This window comes from Alexandromys fortis, unplaced genomic scaffold (assembly GCF_014885135.2).
Source record: "Alexandromys fortis isolate MF-2015 unplaced genomic scaffold, M_Fortis_MF-2015_v1.1 scaffold_3, whole genome shotgun sequence".
Classification (NCBI taxonomy): Eukaryota; Metazoa; Chordata; class Mammalia; order Rodentia; family Cricetidae; genus Alexandromys; species Alexandromys fortis.
Window position 1 is genome coordinate 17,700,102 of NW_026067909.1, and position 17,480 is coordinate 17,717,581.

General features: G+C 39.9%; 1 long non-coding RNA gene across 1 annotated transcript in view; it reads right to left on the reverse strand.

Annotated features, from left to right (window-relative positions):
- The window catches only part of LOC126498438 (uncharacterized), a 25,432-nt gene extending 16,538 nt beyond the window's left edge, over positions 1-8,894 (reverse strand). Inside the window, exons 1-2 of the long non-coding RNA XR_007590830.1 lie at positions 8,826-8,894; positions 2,157-3,630 (exon numbers count right to left, since the gene is read on the reverse strand). This is a non-coding gene — a long non-coding RNA (uncharacterized lncRNA). The remainder of the gene's footprint in view (positions 1-2,156; positions 3,631-8,825) is intronic.
- Positions 8,895-17,480: the final 8,586 nt, after the last annotated feature.

Consider the following 17,480-nt stretch of genomic DNA (forward strand, 5'->3'; position numbering starts at 1 on the left):
GAAAATAGAATATCTCACAGCAACAAATCCCAAAGAAGGGAAAAATACACACAATAACATCACCAACAATGAAAACTAAAATAACAATCTTGCAATTACTGGTTATTAATATCCCTTGATACAAATGGACTCAACTCACCTATAAAAAGACACAGGCTAACAGATTAGATATCCATCATTCTGTTGCATGCAATAAATATACCTCAACCTCAAAGAAAACCATCACCTCAGAGTAAAGGGTTGGGAAAACTTTTCCAATCCAATGGACCTAAGAAACAAGCTATCCTAATATCTCACAAAATAGGTTTCAAACTAAAATCAATCAAAGGAGACAAAAAGGGGCATTTCATATTAGTCACAGGAAAAATTCATCAAGAGGAATTCTCAATACTGAACATCTATACCTCGAATGCAAGGGCACCCTCATATGTAAAAGAAACACTTCTATAGCTTCAATCACACATTAAACCCCACACACTAATAGTGGGATACTTCAACATGGCACTCTCACCACTGGACAGAATGGTCAGACAGAAAATTATCAGAGAAATAAGGGAATTAACAGATGTTATGACTCAAATGGACTTAACAGATATCTATAGAACATTCCATGCAAACATATAATAACATACATTTTTCTCAACACCTCATGGAACACTCTCAAAAATTGACCACATACTAGGTAAAAAAGCAAATCTCCACAGATACAAAAAAACCTGGATTAACCCCATGTATCTTATCGGATCACCATTCTTAAATTAGAATTCAACAGCAACACTAATTCCAGAAAGCCCACAAACACATGGAAATAAACGATCCTAACCTGAATCATCAATAGGTCAAGGAAGAAACAAAGGAAGAAATTAAAGAACATGAGGGGTGCACCCACCCACTGAGACAGTGGGGCTGATCTATTGGGAGCTCACCAAGGCCAGCTGGACTGTGACTGAAAAAGCATGGGATAAAACCGGACTCTTTGATCATGGTGAACAATGAGGGCTGATGAGAAGCCAAGGACAATGGCACGGGGTTTTGATACTACTTCATGTTCTGGCTTGGTGGGATCCTAGCCAGTTTGGATGTTCACCTTCCTAGACGTGGACGGAGGGGGGAGGACCTTGGACTTTCCACAGGGCAGGGAACCCTGACTGCTCTTTGGACTGGAGAGGGATGGGGAGAGGAGGGGGAGAAGGGTTGGAGGAGGGGGAGGGAAATGGAAAAAATAGAGAAAAAGAATAAAAAAAAAACATAAAAAATAAAAAAAGACTTTCTAAAATTCAACAAAAATAAGCACACAACATACCCAAGTTTATGGGAAACAATGAAAGCAGTGTTAAGAGAAAAGTTCATAGCATTAAATGCCTACATAAAGAAGCTGAAAAATCCCTCACCAGTGAATTAACAGATCGTTTGAAAACTAGAACAAAAAGGAACAAACTCACCCAGGAGAAAGAGATGGCAGGAAATAATTAAATTGAGAGCTGAAATCAACAAAGTAGAAACAAATAAAACAATACAAAGAATCAATGAGACAAAAGAGTTGGTTCTTTGAGAAAATCAACAGAATAGACAAACCTCTATATAAACTATTCAAAATGCAAGGAGAGAATATCCAAATTCACAAAATCAGAAATTAAAAAGGGGACATAACAACAGACATAGAGGAAATCCAGAGAATCATTAAGTCATATTTTGAAAATCTGTACTTCACAAAAATAGAAAAGTTAAAGGAAATGAATAACTTTCTGAATAAATATCGCTTACCAAAATTAAATCAAGACAAGATAAGCAAATTAAATAGACCTATAACTGCTGAAGAAATAGAAACAGCCATCAAAAGTCTCACAACCAAAAACAGCCCAGGACCAGATGGTTTCAGGTCAGAATTCTACAAGATTTTCAAAGAAGAACTAATACCAATACTCCTCAAATTGTTTCACACAATGGAAACAGAAGGAACGCCAAACTCTTTTTATGAGGCTACAATTATCCTGACACCCAAAACACATAAAGACATTACTAAGAAACAGAATTACAGTCCAATATCACTTATGAATATTGATGCAAAAATAGTCAGTAAAATGAGCAAGAGAGTCAGGACCGTGAGGGGTGTGCCCACCCACTGAGACGGTGGGGCTGTTCTAATGGGAGCTCACCAAAGTCAGCTGGACTGGGACTGATGGAACATGTGATCAAACCGGACTCTCTGAAGGTGGCGGACAAGGAGGGCTGACTGAGAAGCCGAGGACAATGGCACTGGGTTTTGATCCTACCGCATGTACTGGCTTTGTGGGAGCCTAGTCTGTTTGGATGCTTACATTCCTAGACCTGGATGGAGGGGGGAGGACCTTGGACTTCCCACAGGGCAGGGAACCCTGACTGTTCTTTGGACTGGAGAGGGAGGGAGAGGGGGAGGGAAATGGGAGGAGGGGAGGAGGTGGAAATTTTTAATTAAAAATAAATAAAAAATAGTAAAATATCTGCAAATCGAATCCAGAAAAATCATTCACTATGATCAAGTCATCTTCATCCCAGAGATGTGGGGATGGTTCAATATACAAAAATCTGCCAATGTAATCCACCATATAAACAAACTGAAAAATAAAAACCACATTATCATCTCATTAGATGTTGGAAAAGCCTTTGACAAAATACAACATCCCTTCATGATAAAGGTCCTGGAGAGAACAAAGATACAAAGAACATACCTAAACATAATAAAGGCAATATGAAACAAGCCAACAGCTAACATCAAACTAAATGGAGAGAAACTCACAATGATTCCACTGAAGTCAGGAACAAGACAAGGTTGTTCACTTTCTCCATATCTATGCAATATAGTTTTTGAGGTCCTAGCTAGAGCAGTAAGACAACAACAGGAGATCAAGAGGATATAAACCAGAAAAGAAGTAAAACTCTCACTATTTGCTGATGATATGAAAGTTTACATAATTAACCCCATAAATTCTACTGAGGATCTTCTATAACTCATAAATACTTTTGGTAATGTAGAAGGATACAAGTTTAACGCAAAAGAAAAAATCAGTATCCCTCCATTACACAAGTGATAAATGGGCTGAGAATGAAATCAGAGAAACATCACCCTTCATATAGCTTCAAATAGAGTAAAATATCTCTGAGTAACTCTAACCAAACAAGTGGAAGACCTGTATGACAAGCAACTTGCGAAGAAAATTTTTTATTTCCCTCTTATTTCCATGTAACAGTTCATCCTCAAAAACAGTGAGAGCAAGAATTCAAGTATTGCCAGAGAAGGTGCCATTCAAATGAAGGAGATGCCACTGTGGTTGGACAAAGCAACGACACTTCTCTGGCCTCGGGTTGGAGTCAGTGGGACTGAGATCCTCAGGAGGTCATCTTGGCTCAGGATACCACTGTTAATGTCAGATACAGTGTCATTGTCAAGGATGTGAATCCAGCAGCGATAACCAGGCATGGCTGCAGTGAAGTTCTCCAAAAGAGTCTGAGGAGCCACTGTGACATTGCAGATTAGAAGGAAAGCTATCTGAAGGATCTGGAATCTTCCCATGCTTCTGAGTCAATCCAAAGATCCTGAAAGGCCATTGAGGCTGAAAGACTGTCTCCAGTGGAAAGCGGAAAGGCTTATACCTATGGGAGTAAAATCATTTAAATGAAGTTCTGTTTTACAGAGACACATAAATAGGTTTGATCTTGAGCTCTTCTCAATATGCCCGTCTTCATGACACACCAATGTCATAGAAATGTGATATGTTGTGTTCTTGGTATTAGGGCAGGACTTGTTTCCTGCAAAGTAAATCTGCAAAAAAATCTGCTAATATTTTTTTCTGTAATCTAGTCTGTTAAACATTTATTTTCTGAGAAACTGTGCACTGTTCCTATGGTCAGCCTGACAATAAACCAGAATTAGTCAGTTCCATGGCATGAAGCCACAGGTAGTAGGTACAATTTTTCAGGAGCTACAGCATGGTGTTTTCCATTTTCTATTCCTTGGGAATATTTTGTTTGGTCTTGAATTTGTTTAACAAAATGAATGAACATGATCTAGAAATTAATGCGAAGGAATTATGGTGCAATTCTCCACTTTTGCTACATGGCCTGATTTTGATCAATTCATTCCCATTGCAAATATATTGCTCAAAGATGTGGGAGGCTGGCCAAAGACAGGGCCTTAAAGTTCACCAGTGTAAAGTTCACATATATATTTGATGTTTCAGATAGTAAATGTGATCATTGCTTGTGTTCAAATATCAGAAGTACAATATGTGGAAGTTAAGTGTTGAATAGCTTACAAGTCAGTGAATAATAAAGAGGTACACAAGAAGGAATATTTTACTATTTTAAATTCATCTCTCTGTGTATAATATACATACTTACACATATATGTATATACACATATGTTAGCATATATACATATATATATGTACACACACATGTGAATGAAATTTCCTGAGAAGGAGTTATCACTACAGATAAAGGCTAATCAACTGATTAGACCTTCAGGTTTCTGGAGAAGATATAATGTTGCAGTTGTAGAGCCCAATCACTCTGGGCAGTTTCTCACCTTCCTAATAACCATTTACTGTTCTCACTTTTTGTGAGCAAATGGCTTTCTAAACATTAAGCAAATCCTTTGGGGATATGCAAACAAATCTATTTTCTAATAACCAAAACCAGATACAGCCATCTGATAGCACCTGAGGCCCATCCCTGAGATTTTTCTGCTTTTCTGTGACACGCCTATCTAATAAAAAAAAATCCCATGCAGTTTGTCTTCTGTTGGTCTGTTTTTTAAATAAATATTTAGTGTCAGAATCATGTGACTTATTTCCTTTCTTTGCTACTTAGTCACTAAGTAGTACTCAGGTATGTAAGCCCCAGTAGGTTATGCAATCCCAAGTGTTCAACCATAAACACATGGACATATGAGTAACACGAAAGGAACTCAATGGTCTCACATATGTACATATGTGTGTATATGCAATAGCAATAATTAAATGAATTATTTAATTATTCATGAATTTGAGAGGAAGTTGGGGCACGTGAGGAACTATTCATGAGAAGGGATTAGAAATTTTTACATGCAATACTCCCATATGAAATCATATATATATATATATTAAAAGTAATTATTGACTTACAAGTTTGCACTTCCACCAGTAAAAAGTGTTTCCCTTACTCCACATTCTCTCCAGCATAAGCTTTCATTAGTGTTTTTTATCTTAGCCATTTTGACAGATGTAAGATAGTATCTATAGTTGTTTTAATTTACATTCTCTGACAGCTAAGGATGTTGAACAACTCCTTAAGTGCCTTTTGGCCATTTGAGATTCCTCTGTTGAGAATTCTCTGTTTAGAGCTGTACCCCCTTTTTAATTGGATTATTTGGTATTTTGATGATTAGTTTCATGTGTTCTTTGTATATTTTAGAGATTAGCCCTCTGTCAGATGTCGGGTTGATAAAGATCTTTTCCCATTCTGTAGACTGCCGTTTTGTCTTGTTGATTTTTTCCTTTGAGTTACAGAAGCTTCTCAGTTTCAGGAGGTTCTATTTATTAATTGTTTCTTTCATTGTCTGTGCTACTGGTGTTATATTCAGGAATTGGTCTCCTGTGTCAATGTGTTCAAGTGTACTTCCCACTTTCTCTTCTATCTGGTTCAGTGTGGCTGGATTTATGCTGAGGTCTTTGATCCATTTGGACTTGTGTGGCAGTTTTTCAGAAAATTGGGTATAAATTTACCTCAAGACCCAGCAGTACCACTCTTGGACATATACCCAAAGGATGCACACTCATACCATATTTGTTCAACTATATTAATTGCAACATTGTTTGTAAGAGCCACAACCTGGAAACAACATAAATGCCCCTCAACTAAATAATGGATAAAGAAAATGTGTACACTTACACAATGGAGTACTACTCAGCAGATAAAAACAATGACATCTTGAAATTTGCAAACAAATGTATAGGACTAGAAAAATCCATCCTGAGTGAGGTAACCCAGATGCAAAAAGACAAACACGGTATATACTCACTCATAATTGAATATTAGACATAAACAAAAGATAATCAGCCTACATTCCATAACCCCAGAGAATCCAGGAAACATGGAGACTCTATGAGAGACATACATGGATCCCCATGGAAATGGCAAAGAACCAAGATCTCCTGAGTAATTAGGAGAGTTGGGGGAAAGGTAGAGGGTAGAAGGGGAGTGAGGAAGGAAGAAAGGGAGAGGAGAACATAAGGGGTTGGGAAGGTCAAGTTGGGGAAAGGACAGAGAGGGAGAGCAAAGAAAGAGATATCTTGATAGAGGGAGACATTATGGGGCTAGCGAGAAACCTAGTGAAATTACCTGGTGTGAGTGAGAAGAAAGCATGAAACATGCAACAAACCCACTTAGGAATTTATTAGAGGAGACGTGTACAGGCCTGGTGACGTCAGTGTGCAGAGAGAGAGAGAGAGAGAGAGAGAGAGAGAGAGAGAGAGAGAGAGAGAGAGAGAGAGAGCTGAAGATGACTCATCCAGTTTGTAAAGGCTGCCTAGCTCATGTGCACAGGGGGATGATGTAGCTATGTCATACACAGATAATGGGAGCTCACAAATGCACGCAAGGGCTTATATAGCTGCTGCATCATATGTAGGTGATGCAACCATGCCGTGGGTCATGCAGAGCCTTTTAAGGTCCCAGGGGTGACTAAGTAGTTTTGCCTGAGGGCTTGTCTGCACATATGTGGCCCTGGAACCTGGAAGTGCCAGCCATGCTGGTTTGGCTAAAATCATAAAACTAGATCCCAGGAATCCACAAGAATGACCGCAGCTAAGAATCTAAGCAGTAGTAGAGAGGGTGCCTGAACTATACTTTCCCAGCATCAGATTGATGATTATCATATCTGCCATCATATAGCCTTCATCCAGTAAGTGATGAAAGCAGGTATAGAGATCCACACCTAAACACTGGGCCAAGCTCCTGGAGTCTATTCTTATAGATGGAGGAGCCATAATACGAGCAAAGGGATCGAGACCATGATGGGGAAACCCACAGAAAGAGCTGAGCTGGGCAGGTAAGAGCTCACTGGCTCCATACTGATAGCTAGGGAACCTGCATATAAATGAACAAAGTCCTCTGAATGTGGGTGACAGTTGTGTGGCTTGGGTGGGTGGTGTAGGAGTTCCTTCTGTTTGTATGTTGCTTTCATTGGTTAATGAATAAAGAAACTGCATTGGCCTAGTTGATAGGGCAGAATTTAGGCAGAGAAAACAACTAATGCTAAGAGGAAGAAAGGTAGAACCAGAGAAGCCATGGATCTTCTGCCTGAGATGGACACTGGTTAGAATCTCTGGTAAGCCACTGCCATGTGGCAATACACAGATTAATGGAGATGGGTTAAACTAATACGTAGGAGTTAGTCAATAAGAAGTTAGAGCTAATGGCCAAGCAGTGTTTTAATTAATACAGTTTCTTTGTGGTTATTTTGGGTGTAAGCTAGCTAGGCAGCCGGGACAAACAAGGGGCCCTCTCCTTACAATAGGCAGGATGTGGGACGACTAGCAGTAGAACCAATATTTATCCCAATTGCATGAACTGGGTTTTTGGAGCCTATTCTCTATGAAGGGATACCTAGCTCTGTGTAGATACAGAGGAGAGGGCCTTGATCCTGCCTCAAGTGATGTGACAGAATTTGTTGACTCCCCATGGAAGTCCTAACCCTCTCTGAGGAGGGTATAGGAATGGGGTGGAAGAAAGTTGAGGGAGTGTCAGGAGGTTAGGGAGAGGAAACTGGGATTGGTATGTAAAATAAGATTGTTTTGAAAACAAAAAGTTAATCATTAGGAGATTCTAGGCAAAGTGGTGCAACACCTTCAATCTCAGCACTTGGCAGGTAGAAGTAGGAAAATCTCTAAGAGTTCAAGGCCAACCTGGTTTACAGAACAAGTTCCAGGTCACCCAGGGCCACACATTAGTGATCTTGTTTAAAAACACAAAAGCAGAAACTATTGGGAGACTTGGTAAATGTGAGTTCATTGTATAATTAATAGTTCATTCCTTCCTCCTTTTCATAAATGATTCTGATAAATTGAATAAAGACATAAATATATGTTTTTCTTTAGGTTCACCTTATTTAGCTTCTCTAGGATCATGAACTATAGGCTCAATTTCCTTTGTTTATGGCTAGAATGCACTAATGAGTGAGTACATACCATATTCATCTTTTTGGGTCTGGGATATCTTACTCAGTAAAGTGTTTGCTATTTCCACCCATTTGCATGCAAAATTCAAGATGTCATTATTTTTCACTGCTGAGTAGAACTCTAATGTGTATATGTGCCACACCTTCTTTATCCATTCTTCCTTTGAGGGGCACCTAGGTTGTTTCCAGGTTTTGGCTATTACAAATAGTGCTGCTGTGAACATAGTTGAACAAATGCTTTTCATAGTTCAACAAATGTACAACAAAGTGGTTGTACAAGTTTGCATTCCCACCAGCAATGTTACACTTCACACCTTCTCCAGCATAAGCTATTATTGGCGTTTATGATCTTAGCCATTCTGACTGGTATAAAATGGTATCTTAAAGTTGTTATTCACGCAAAAGTGGATATTAGCTGTAAAGCAAAGAACACTGACCTGTAGTTCATGATGCTAAGTAAGGTGAACCTTAAGAAAAACATTCACAGATCCACCTGGCAAGGGGAAATAAAGAAGACTGCCTGACAAAATTGGGAGCATGTGGGTGTGAAGGTGTAGGTCTCAAACAATGCCACACCAGTTTGGAATTATTATTAATAGGGTGGTATTTATTTAAAGAGGAAAAAACTTACAGATCACTGTCCCAGACAACAGCCCTCTGCACAACCAGGAAGTCTAGTTGCCGAAATGATGGAGGAAGGTCATTGGCTAATAAAGAAACTGGCTTGGCCCATTTTATTGGTTAGAACATAGGTGGGTGGAGTAAACAGAACAGAATGCTGGGAGGAAGAGGAAGTGAGATCAGAGATTCGATAGCTCTCCTGTCTGGGGCAGACGCCTCAGACAGAGATGTGATAGCTCTGCTCTTTGAGGCAGACACGCGATGAAGCTCCGACCCAGGATGGACGTTGGCTAGAATCTTCCCAGTAAGCGCACCTTGGGGTGCTTACACATATTATTAGAAATGGGCTAGTCCAGGTGCGAGAGTTAGCCGAGAAGGGGCTAGATATAATGGGTCAAGCAGTGCTTAAATGAATACAGTTTGTGTGTTGTTATTTCGGGGCATAAGCTAGCCAGGCGGCCGGGGTGCTGGGGACGCAGCCCCGCCGCTCCTATTTTAACATGGGTGGGGAGAAAAAAAAAGAGGGTGGAAGTAAAAGAGGAGGGAAGGATGGGGGAGGAGAACTTGAGGGAGTGGGATAATCAAGATGAAAGAAGGAGAGAGATGAGAGCAAAAAAAGAGATATTTTGATTGAGGGAGCCATTATGGGGTGAGCAAGAAACATGGCACTAGAGAAATTCCCAAGAATCCACAAGAATGACTCCAGCTAAGACCCTAAGCAATAGAGGAGAGGGGGCCTGAACTGGTCTTGCCCTGTAGTCTGATTGATGAATGTCTTAAATATTACCATATAACCTTCATCCAGCAACTGATGGAACAGAGGCAGAGACCCATGGTAGAGACTTGGCTGAGCCTCCAAAGTCCAGTTGCAAGAGTGGGAGGAGTGAAAATATGAGCAAAGAGGTAAGACCATGATGGGGGCACCCACTAAAACAGTTTATCTGAGCTAAAAAGAGCTCACCAACTCCAGCCGGACAGAGAAGGAACCAGCATAGGATCAAACTAGATCCTCTGAATGTGGGTGACAGTTGTATGGCTGGGGCACTGGCAGTGGCACCAGGATTTATCTCTACTGCTTGTACTGGCTTTTTGGGAACCAATTTTCTTTGAATGGATACCTTGCTCAGCCTGGATATAGTAGGAAAGCCTTGGACCTTGCCCTAAACAATGTGCCTTACCCTCTCTGAGGAATGGATGGGAGTGGGGTGGGAGGTAGTTAGAGGGGATGGAAGGAGGGGATGGAATGGGAACTGGGATTGATATGTATAATGAAAAAAGATAGTTTGTTTTCTTTTAAAAAAATAAATTAAGTTATAAAAATTAAATAAGCATAACTGAAAAAACACATAGGTATGCTGACTCTGAAAACTAAAACCACCCCTGAATGAGGGAATATCATTAATAAGATATTATTTCAATATGCCCCTACGTGCAGTGTTAGCTCCAGAGATGTGCGGCATGACATACATAGCTACAGTTAATGGAGATAACCATGACAAGCAGAATTAAACTTATCTGCATAGAAGAGTCCCCTTGTTGAAAAGTCAATGTTCATTGGCTCAGTTTAACCTTTGCAAATTGAACACCCGCCAATCTGGTCCATCTTCATTCCCATGACATAAATCAATACATGCTGGGAAATTACAAAATCATTCCTCCTGCTGCAATCAGGTCTATGTCACAACGGTGATTCCAGTACCTGTTTGCCTACCCTATTTCACTCTACAGTGTACACAATAAACTATTCCTCCTGTTCTGTTCTGAAGGCCAAAACTTTATTCCACACACAAATCCTTTTCCTATTACTGAAAGGTACAGTAGACTACTTGACTCATATTTGTAATTTTAAAACTCAGTGGTCACTGAGTTTTTTAATCTAAGAATTTAGTTAGTTAATCACAAGGACAGCATGGTAACTGCCCTGGAGAGAAATGGATGGGATCAAGGCTACCTGATTGAACATCAAAAATTTTGTCTCAGAAACATTTTTCTACAAGGCAGGAGGTTATGCTGTTCTAGACTTAATATGCCTTCCCAGGGATAAAGCATTCCACACACTTAAAAGTTTAATAAACAAAATCTTATTAAAAAGAACATACACCCAGAGGTGGCTGATGTTAAAAGAGGAGCCATCCTGGCACAGATTTTATATTCCATATATGCTGACATCCTTAGGATAAGGCTCTGGGTTGTACTTTGAACAATTTAAATAAGGACAGGAGAATACAAGTCAAGTCACTTAGGCAGATAAGAGTTTTACAGAACAAAACTGAAAAAAAAATATCTTAATATATGACTTAAAAGATAAAGAGATCATGCTGTATTATCTAAAAGACACATTCAAAAGAAGAATCAATGCCATAATCCTCACACAGCAAAGGACACAATAAACCTCTCCACATGGTAAATAATGTTCTTAAATGAACAGCTCTTCTAAGCTATTCCAATCTCAGAATAAAGTTCCTTTTGCTTCTGTGCAAGCTAGCTGAGAGGAAGGCCACAGCTGCTTCTATGAAGAACCAGGAGTTCATTTTTAACTAGCCCTGGCTGCTGACTGTCTCTAGGCTGTGACATTCTGTATAGAATTTCATTTCTTAAGCTTTATTTTATGAATATGTGTGTTTGCCTGAATGTATCAGTGAGCAATACCAGTATGGGCCAGAAGAGGGAATCAGATCCCTGGGAACTGGAGTTACCATAGTTACTGGCACTGGAACTAGTTACCATGGTTACTGGCACTGGAACCTGTGTCTTCTGCAACAACACCAAGCATTCTTAATTGCTAAGCTATCCTTCAAGCCACATTTTTTAATCTAAAATTTATTTTCATACATTTTTATTGAAATATATCACTTTTCCCTTCATTTTCCTCCCTCCATCCTCTCTCAAATTCGTGCCTTCCAATTTCTTCTTTTTTAAGTATGCGTGCATAAGCATGTGAAAATATATGAATAAAACCTGCTCAGTCCATTACAGTCAATTGTGTTTTATGGTTTCAGGACTGAACCTTCTGTTGTGGATATAAAATCAGGAACTCATCCCTACCTGAAGCTAATTAACCCACTTGCAGGGGTGTTTTACTCTTTATTGAGCAACATGACTCTCATCCCTAAGTGACTTAGGCTTCCTTTTACAGAAAACATTACTAAAAATAGAAAACTTGCAGTGGTAAATACCTCAGCTAATACTTGCTTGTAAGAGGAGGGGCCACTTGTTGGTCCCCAGCTGCTTAGAATGCCAACTTAATCACACAGAAACCATATTATTTAAATCATTGCTTGGCCCATTAGCTCTAGCTTCTTATTGGCTAACTCTGACATATTAATTTAACCCATCTCCATTAATCTGTGTATCGCCACATGACAGTGGCTTACTGGCAAAGCTCCATCCGGCATCTGTCTCCAGAAGGGCTACATGGCTTCTCCTGACTCTGCCTCCTTTCTCCCAGCTTACTTTCCCCTACCTAGCTCTGTTCCCCTATAGCTCTGCTATAGGCCCAAAGCAGTTCCTTTTTATCAATGGTAATCACAGCATACAGAGGGGAAATCCCACATCACTTGCTGGTGCCATGGCCCTGAAGTTTTATAGCTGCAGTGGAGACTATAAACACTGTCTCCCTAGTTTCCAAGGGCCTCCCAACATATCCTATTTACCATTGTCATCTTGGATGACTTTCAAATCTTGAAATTCCTCCCTCCACATTCTAAGTACCATGATTAAAGGTCATTAAAGTATGGTGGCTTAGGTGGCTTCAACTTTATTTAGTGAGGCATTAGAATGATAGGAAGCGCAAGGTGAGTAGTTACACTTCAGTTTATTGTAAAAATTCTTATCTCTGTGAGCCTAGGTCTCACCATCTGTAGAATGAGGACACTACTGCGCACCAGCCCCTGATAAATTATAATCGACTCAAAGATAAAGTAAAACAATACTTCTCATAGTTGGAAGACAGAGGACTTTAAGGCAGAAGAGCTACATTTGATGAGAGCCTTCTCCTGTTACTGGAGTTAGGACTAGCTAATATGTCCTGCCTACCCTAACTCAGCCACTTACCTTTGTTAAGCCAATTAAAGAACCAAGTTACACTAGGTGGTGGTGGTTTATGTCTCTAATTCTACCACTCTGGAGGCAGAGGCAGGTGGAACTCTGTAAATTTAAGGCCAGCCTGTCTACAGAGCTTGTACATCCAAAGCTACAAAAAAAAAAAACCCTGTCTTCAAAATAAAAGGAACCAAGATATTTGTCTGTGACGTGCTCATCGAGACAGGGTTTCTCTGTAGCTTTGAAGCCTGTCATGAAACTAGCTCTTGTAGACCAGACTGGCCTCAGTCTCACAGAGATCTGCCTGCCTCTGCCTCTGCCTCCCTAATACTGGAATTAAAGGTGTACACCACCACTGCCAGGCTTTGAAGCTTCCAAACTTAAAGGCCAGTTCTTTCTGGACCAAAAGCATGTGTTTCTGAAGTCATAGAGTTAGTTTACTTTGGCCTGTGGTGCTAACTACAGCCCTCTGATAGCAGACAGACTTTACTTCTTAAGTTTGGTATCTTTCCTCCAGCAAGTTCACAGAATGTAAAGACCAGGGTTTTTATCCCAGCTGGTTGTCTTGGTGTTTAGTATCCAGCTCTACCCTTGGTTCTTTGCACACAACCATGACAACTTCAGCAACTCACCTGATGTAGCCAAATGCCATGTAGACATTCCTCTAAGAAAAGGCACAAAGACAGCATATCCCAATTATCTCTGGACCATGTTTAGGAAGCCAATACAGAGAATTCATGGTGTGGAAAAGGGAGATGTAAAATGCAATGGAGGATCATTAAGGAAAAATTATAGCAGAAAACTCCCCAAATGTACAGAAGACAGACATCCAAATTCAAGAGGTGTATAGAACTCCCAACAGACATAATAAGAGAAGAAATATTCTGTGGTATATTATAGTCAGGATTCCAAAATATAAGAAGGAATCCTGAAAGAAATATACTCAACAAAGAGGAATATACTGAGAAACAACTCCGCAGACCCTCAAAAATTAATGTTGCAGGAAGAAAAAAAGCATAAAATGTTAGAAGCCAGGGCCAGTCCAAGGCCTTCTCTGAGGCCCCCCAAAAAGGACAAATGTTCATGTCCAACGACAGACTTTGCAACATCTTTTCCTAGGCTGGGGATTATTAGTCCCAAGGCTTCTTTGAAATTGGTCTTTGACATACTTGAGATCTCCTGTGATCCCTTTGCACAATATCGATTGATTAGTTACCTGATAATCTTATCCCATAAGCATTCTTATGACTCTGTCCCATTTTCCCCTGCAAACAGTACATAAAATGCTGTTTTAATTTTAAAAAGTTTATTTTTTAATAAACTTTCTGTCATGAGACATCGGTTCATGTAGACCTCCTGACCCCAGCTTTCTGTCTTCTCTATATTACCATCCATGGTGCTCCCCTTTCAACACCTTTCCATCTGATACCTTTATTCCTTCGGGTTCAGGTCAACCAATAATACAGAAAGATAGCCCATCACTTAGCAAATTGATAGGAAATAGTAATCATTTCTATAACAAACTTAAGAGTAAATAGCTTGAACTCACCACTACAAAGACATAGACTAAGTGACAGAATTATAAAACTAGACATAAGTGATGTAGTTGCCAAGAAACACATTCATCCAGCAAAGATACTAAAAAACCTGAATATCAATGGATGGAAGACAAATTGCCAAAGAAATGTAAGCAAGCAGATGTAGCTATCTTGCAAACCAAACTCCAGAACTACTTAGAATAGATAAGAAGGGACGTTACATAACAATAAGAGGTATCAGGGACCTCTGGGAGTCAGCCTCAGTGTCTCCTCAGGGTTCTGAAGACAACTTACGGCAAGCACGGTACTTAGCGGGTCTGAGAGTGAAATGAACTCTCCACTACACACACTTCTGCATCAGTTTCTTTATTCTTCTCCAGCAGTTCTACTTCTGTTCTGTAAAGCTTTCAGTTTGCATACACCTGCAAAACAAAGACAGTTCGAGTTTGGATGTCCCTTTATCTCTGAAGGTCCCAAATGTGATTTATACCTTTCCTGACTGCACGTCCTGCCAAATGGAAGATAGCGGCAGGGAGGTGTTTTCTGCTGTTTCAGGGAACAAAGCAGAGATTAGACTGAGGGAACCAAGGTCATTAACTGTGCGGCTAAATTTCCCACTGGAGGTCCCACAGAGTTGGGGGGGATGACTCAATATACCAGTACATGGGAAAAAATTTTGTCCAATAATCTGTACTCTGCTGAACCTTGAACTAAGGGAGAGTGCTTATGACTTCACAAGTGGTCTAACTGTAAGAAGCAGCCGATATACAGCAGGTGGGAGCCTCAGTGCCTTGAGAACTGGACTTATCACCATCAGAACACATTCATTCTATTCTATCAGTTGAAATCTCACTCATGATTCCTGCAGGCTGCAGCATCTCCCCATTTTTCATTTAATAAATGTCGTGTATGGATATCTCTCTGGGCAACAGGTATTTCAGATCCTAAGCACCTGAGGATGACTGAATTAGTGGTGAGCATCTGTAGGGTCAAAGTGGTAGCTGAAATTGAACTAAAAAGTAAAATTTGTGATCAAGGCAATAATAAACCATTTTAGTTATGAAAGGGCAGTGCCAACTTGTCTGAAAGTATACATAGTAAGATTTACATAGCAGAACAGTTGCTAGAAATACATATGGAGAATGTGTGATAATATGTACCTTAGAGAATCTTAGACAGAATTTATACATTTAGTAACAGAATTAGTAATAAAACATTTTTAAAGGCATTCCAGGCCCTGGACTGTAGAGTTCAATATAGACACATGGGTAAGTGACAGGGATGTAGATATGACTCATGGTTTCTTCCTGATGGCATGGAGGTGAAGCTGAGCATCTTAAACGTTGGAACTCAGTGGGGACCCAGAGAAGAGCAGGCTGTTTCAGAATCTTTGGAGCTGTCTGTGTCCAGAGACTGGAATAGGGTCCCCTGGAGTGAGAGCTGTAGGGCAGGGCACAGGGCTACAGCAAGAAGGCGACAATCTACAAACCTTTATAAACAATTAGAATTTCTGCTTGGACAAATAAATAATAATGGTAGAAAATGAAGTCAAGAAATTTTAAAGAACTTTTTTCCTTGGGTGTATATTTGGAATTTTTAAGAATATTGTTTTGACAGACGAGATAAGAGCATTCCAGGGCAGGGAGAGAGGGAAAGTCTCCCCGCCCAAAGACAGGTAAGTGGGAGAACAAACTGTTAGCAAATGATATTTATCTGAGTTCCTTTTCACCTGCAATGGTGCTGGTGGATCTAAATTGATCTCTTGAAGTTTGTAAGAACTTTTTTAAAGGGCAAAAATGTAAGATATACTAGGTAATTGTTATTTGTATTCTGCACACGTTTAATCCCAACACTTGGGAGGCAGAGAGAGGTGAATCTCTGCAAGCTTGTGGCCAGCCTGGTCCACAGAGTCAGTTCCAAGAGAGCCATGGTTGTTATACAAAGAACCCCTGTTTTGGAGGACTAGATCCTGTCTTTGTATCAGACAAAGGAAGGCATTTTGTTCCAGAGTATATATAATCAAAATATAATCCTGGCAGAAATTAGAATAAGGCATAGTTTTGTTTATTATGAGGATTTTAAACTTTTTAAATGGCAGGTGGCTAAATAAGGAATTATTTACATCAATAATAGTATGTTATAAATATAGTTTTGAATATAATACAGAATATAATCATTTGTAAGATCAGCCGGTGACGACGCAGGGGGGCAACGCAGGCCGCAGGCGGCAGGGACCAGCGCACAACACCAAGAGCAGATCGCCCCACTACAATTAAATCAAAGAGGTAGGCCTTTGGTTGGCGAGGTCCCTGGCAAACGGGGAGCCGGGCCCTGTTCCTGAAGATCCTTCTGAGGGGTGAGAGGGATCTTGGCCCCTGGCAGGAGCCAGGAAACAGAGCGAGGGCAATTTGTAAGAGAAGCCTCTGGCCAGCAGAGAAACCTGATCCGAGTTTAAAAGGCTGATTAGATAGCATCGATAGGAGGAGATGGGCAGGCGCCAAGGCAGAATTTCACCCAATAATCTGGAAAACACCAGAACCCAATGATCTTACAACAGAAGGACTTGAACACCCTAACACAGAAGAAGTGAAAAAAATTGACTTTAAGAAAGAAATAGAGTCCCTTAAACAACATGTAAAAAACACTCTTATAGAAATGGATGAGAAGTATAACAAAAAGTTTGAAGAAATGAGTAAATACGTACATGAGACCCTGGGAAACCAAGAAAAAACAATCAAACAGGTAATGGAAACAGTTCAAGAATTGAAAACTGAAATGGAAGCAAGGAAGAAAACACAAATTGAGGAACAGCTGGATATGGAAAATCTAGGTCAATGAGCAGAGCCTACAGAAACAACCATAATCAATAGAATACAAGAGATAGAAGAAAGAATCTCATATTCTGAGGACACCATAGAGAAAATAAATGCACTGATCAAAGAAAACAGCAAAGCCAACAAATTCTCATCACAAAACATTCAAGAAATATGGGACACAATAAAAAGACCAAACCTAAGAATAATAGGAATAGAAGAAGGAGAAGAATCACAGCTCAAAGGCCCAGAAAATATTTTTAACAAAATTAT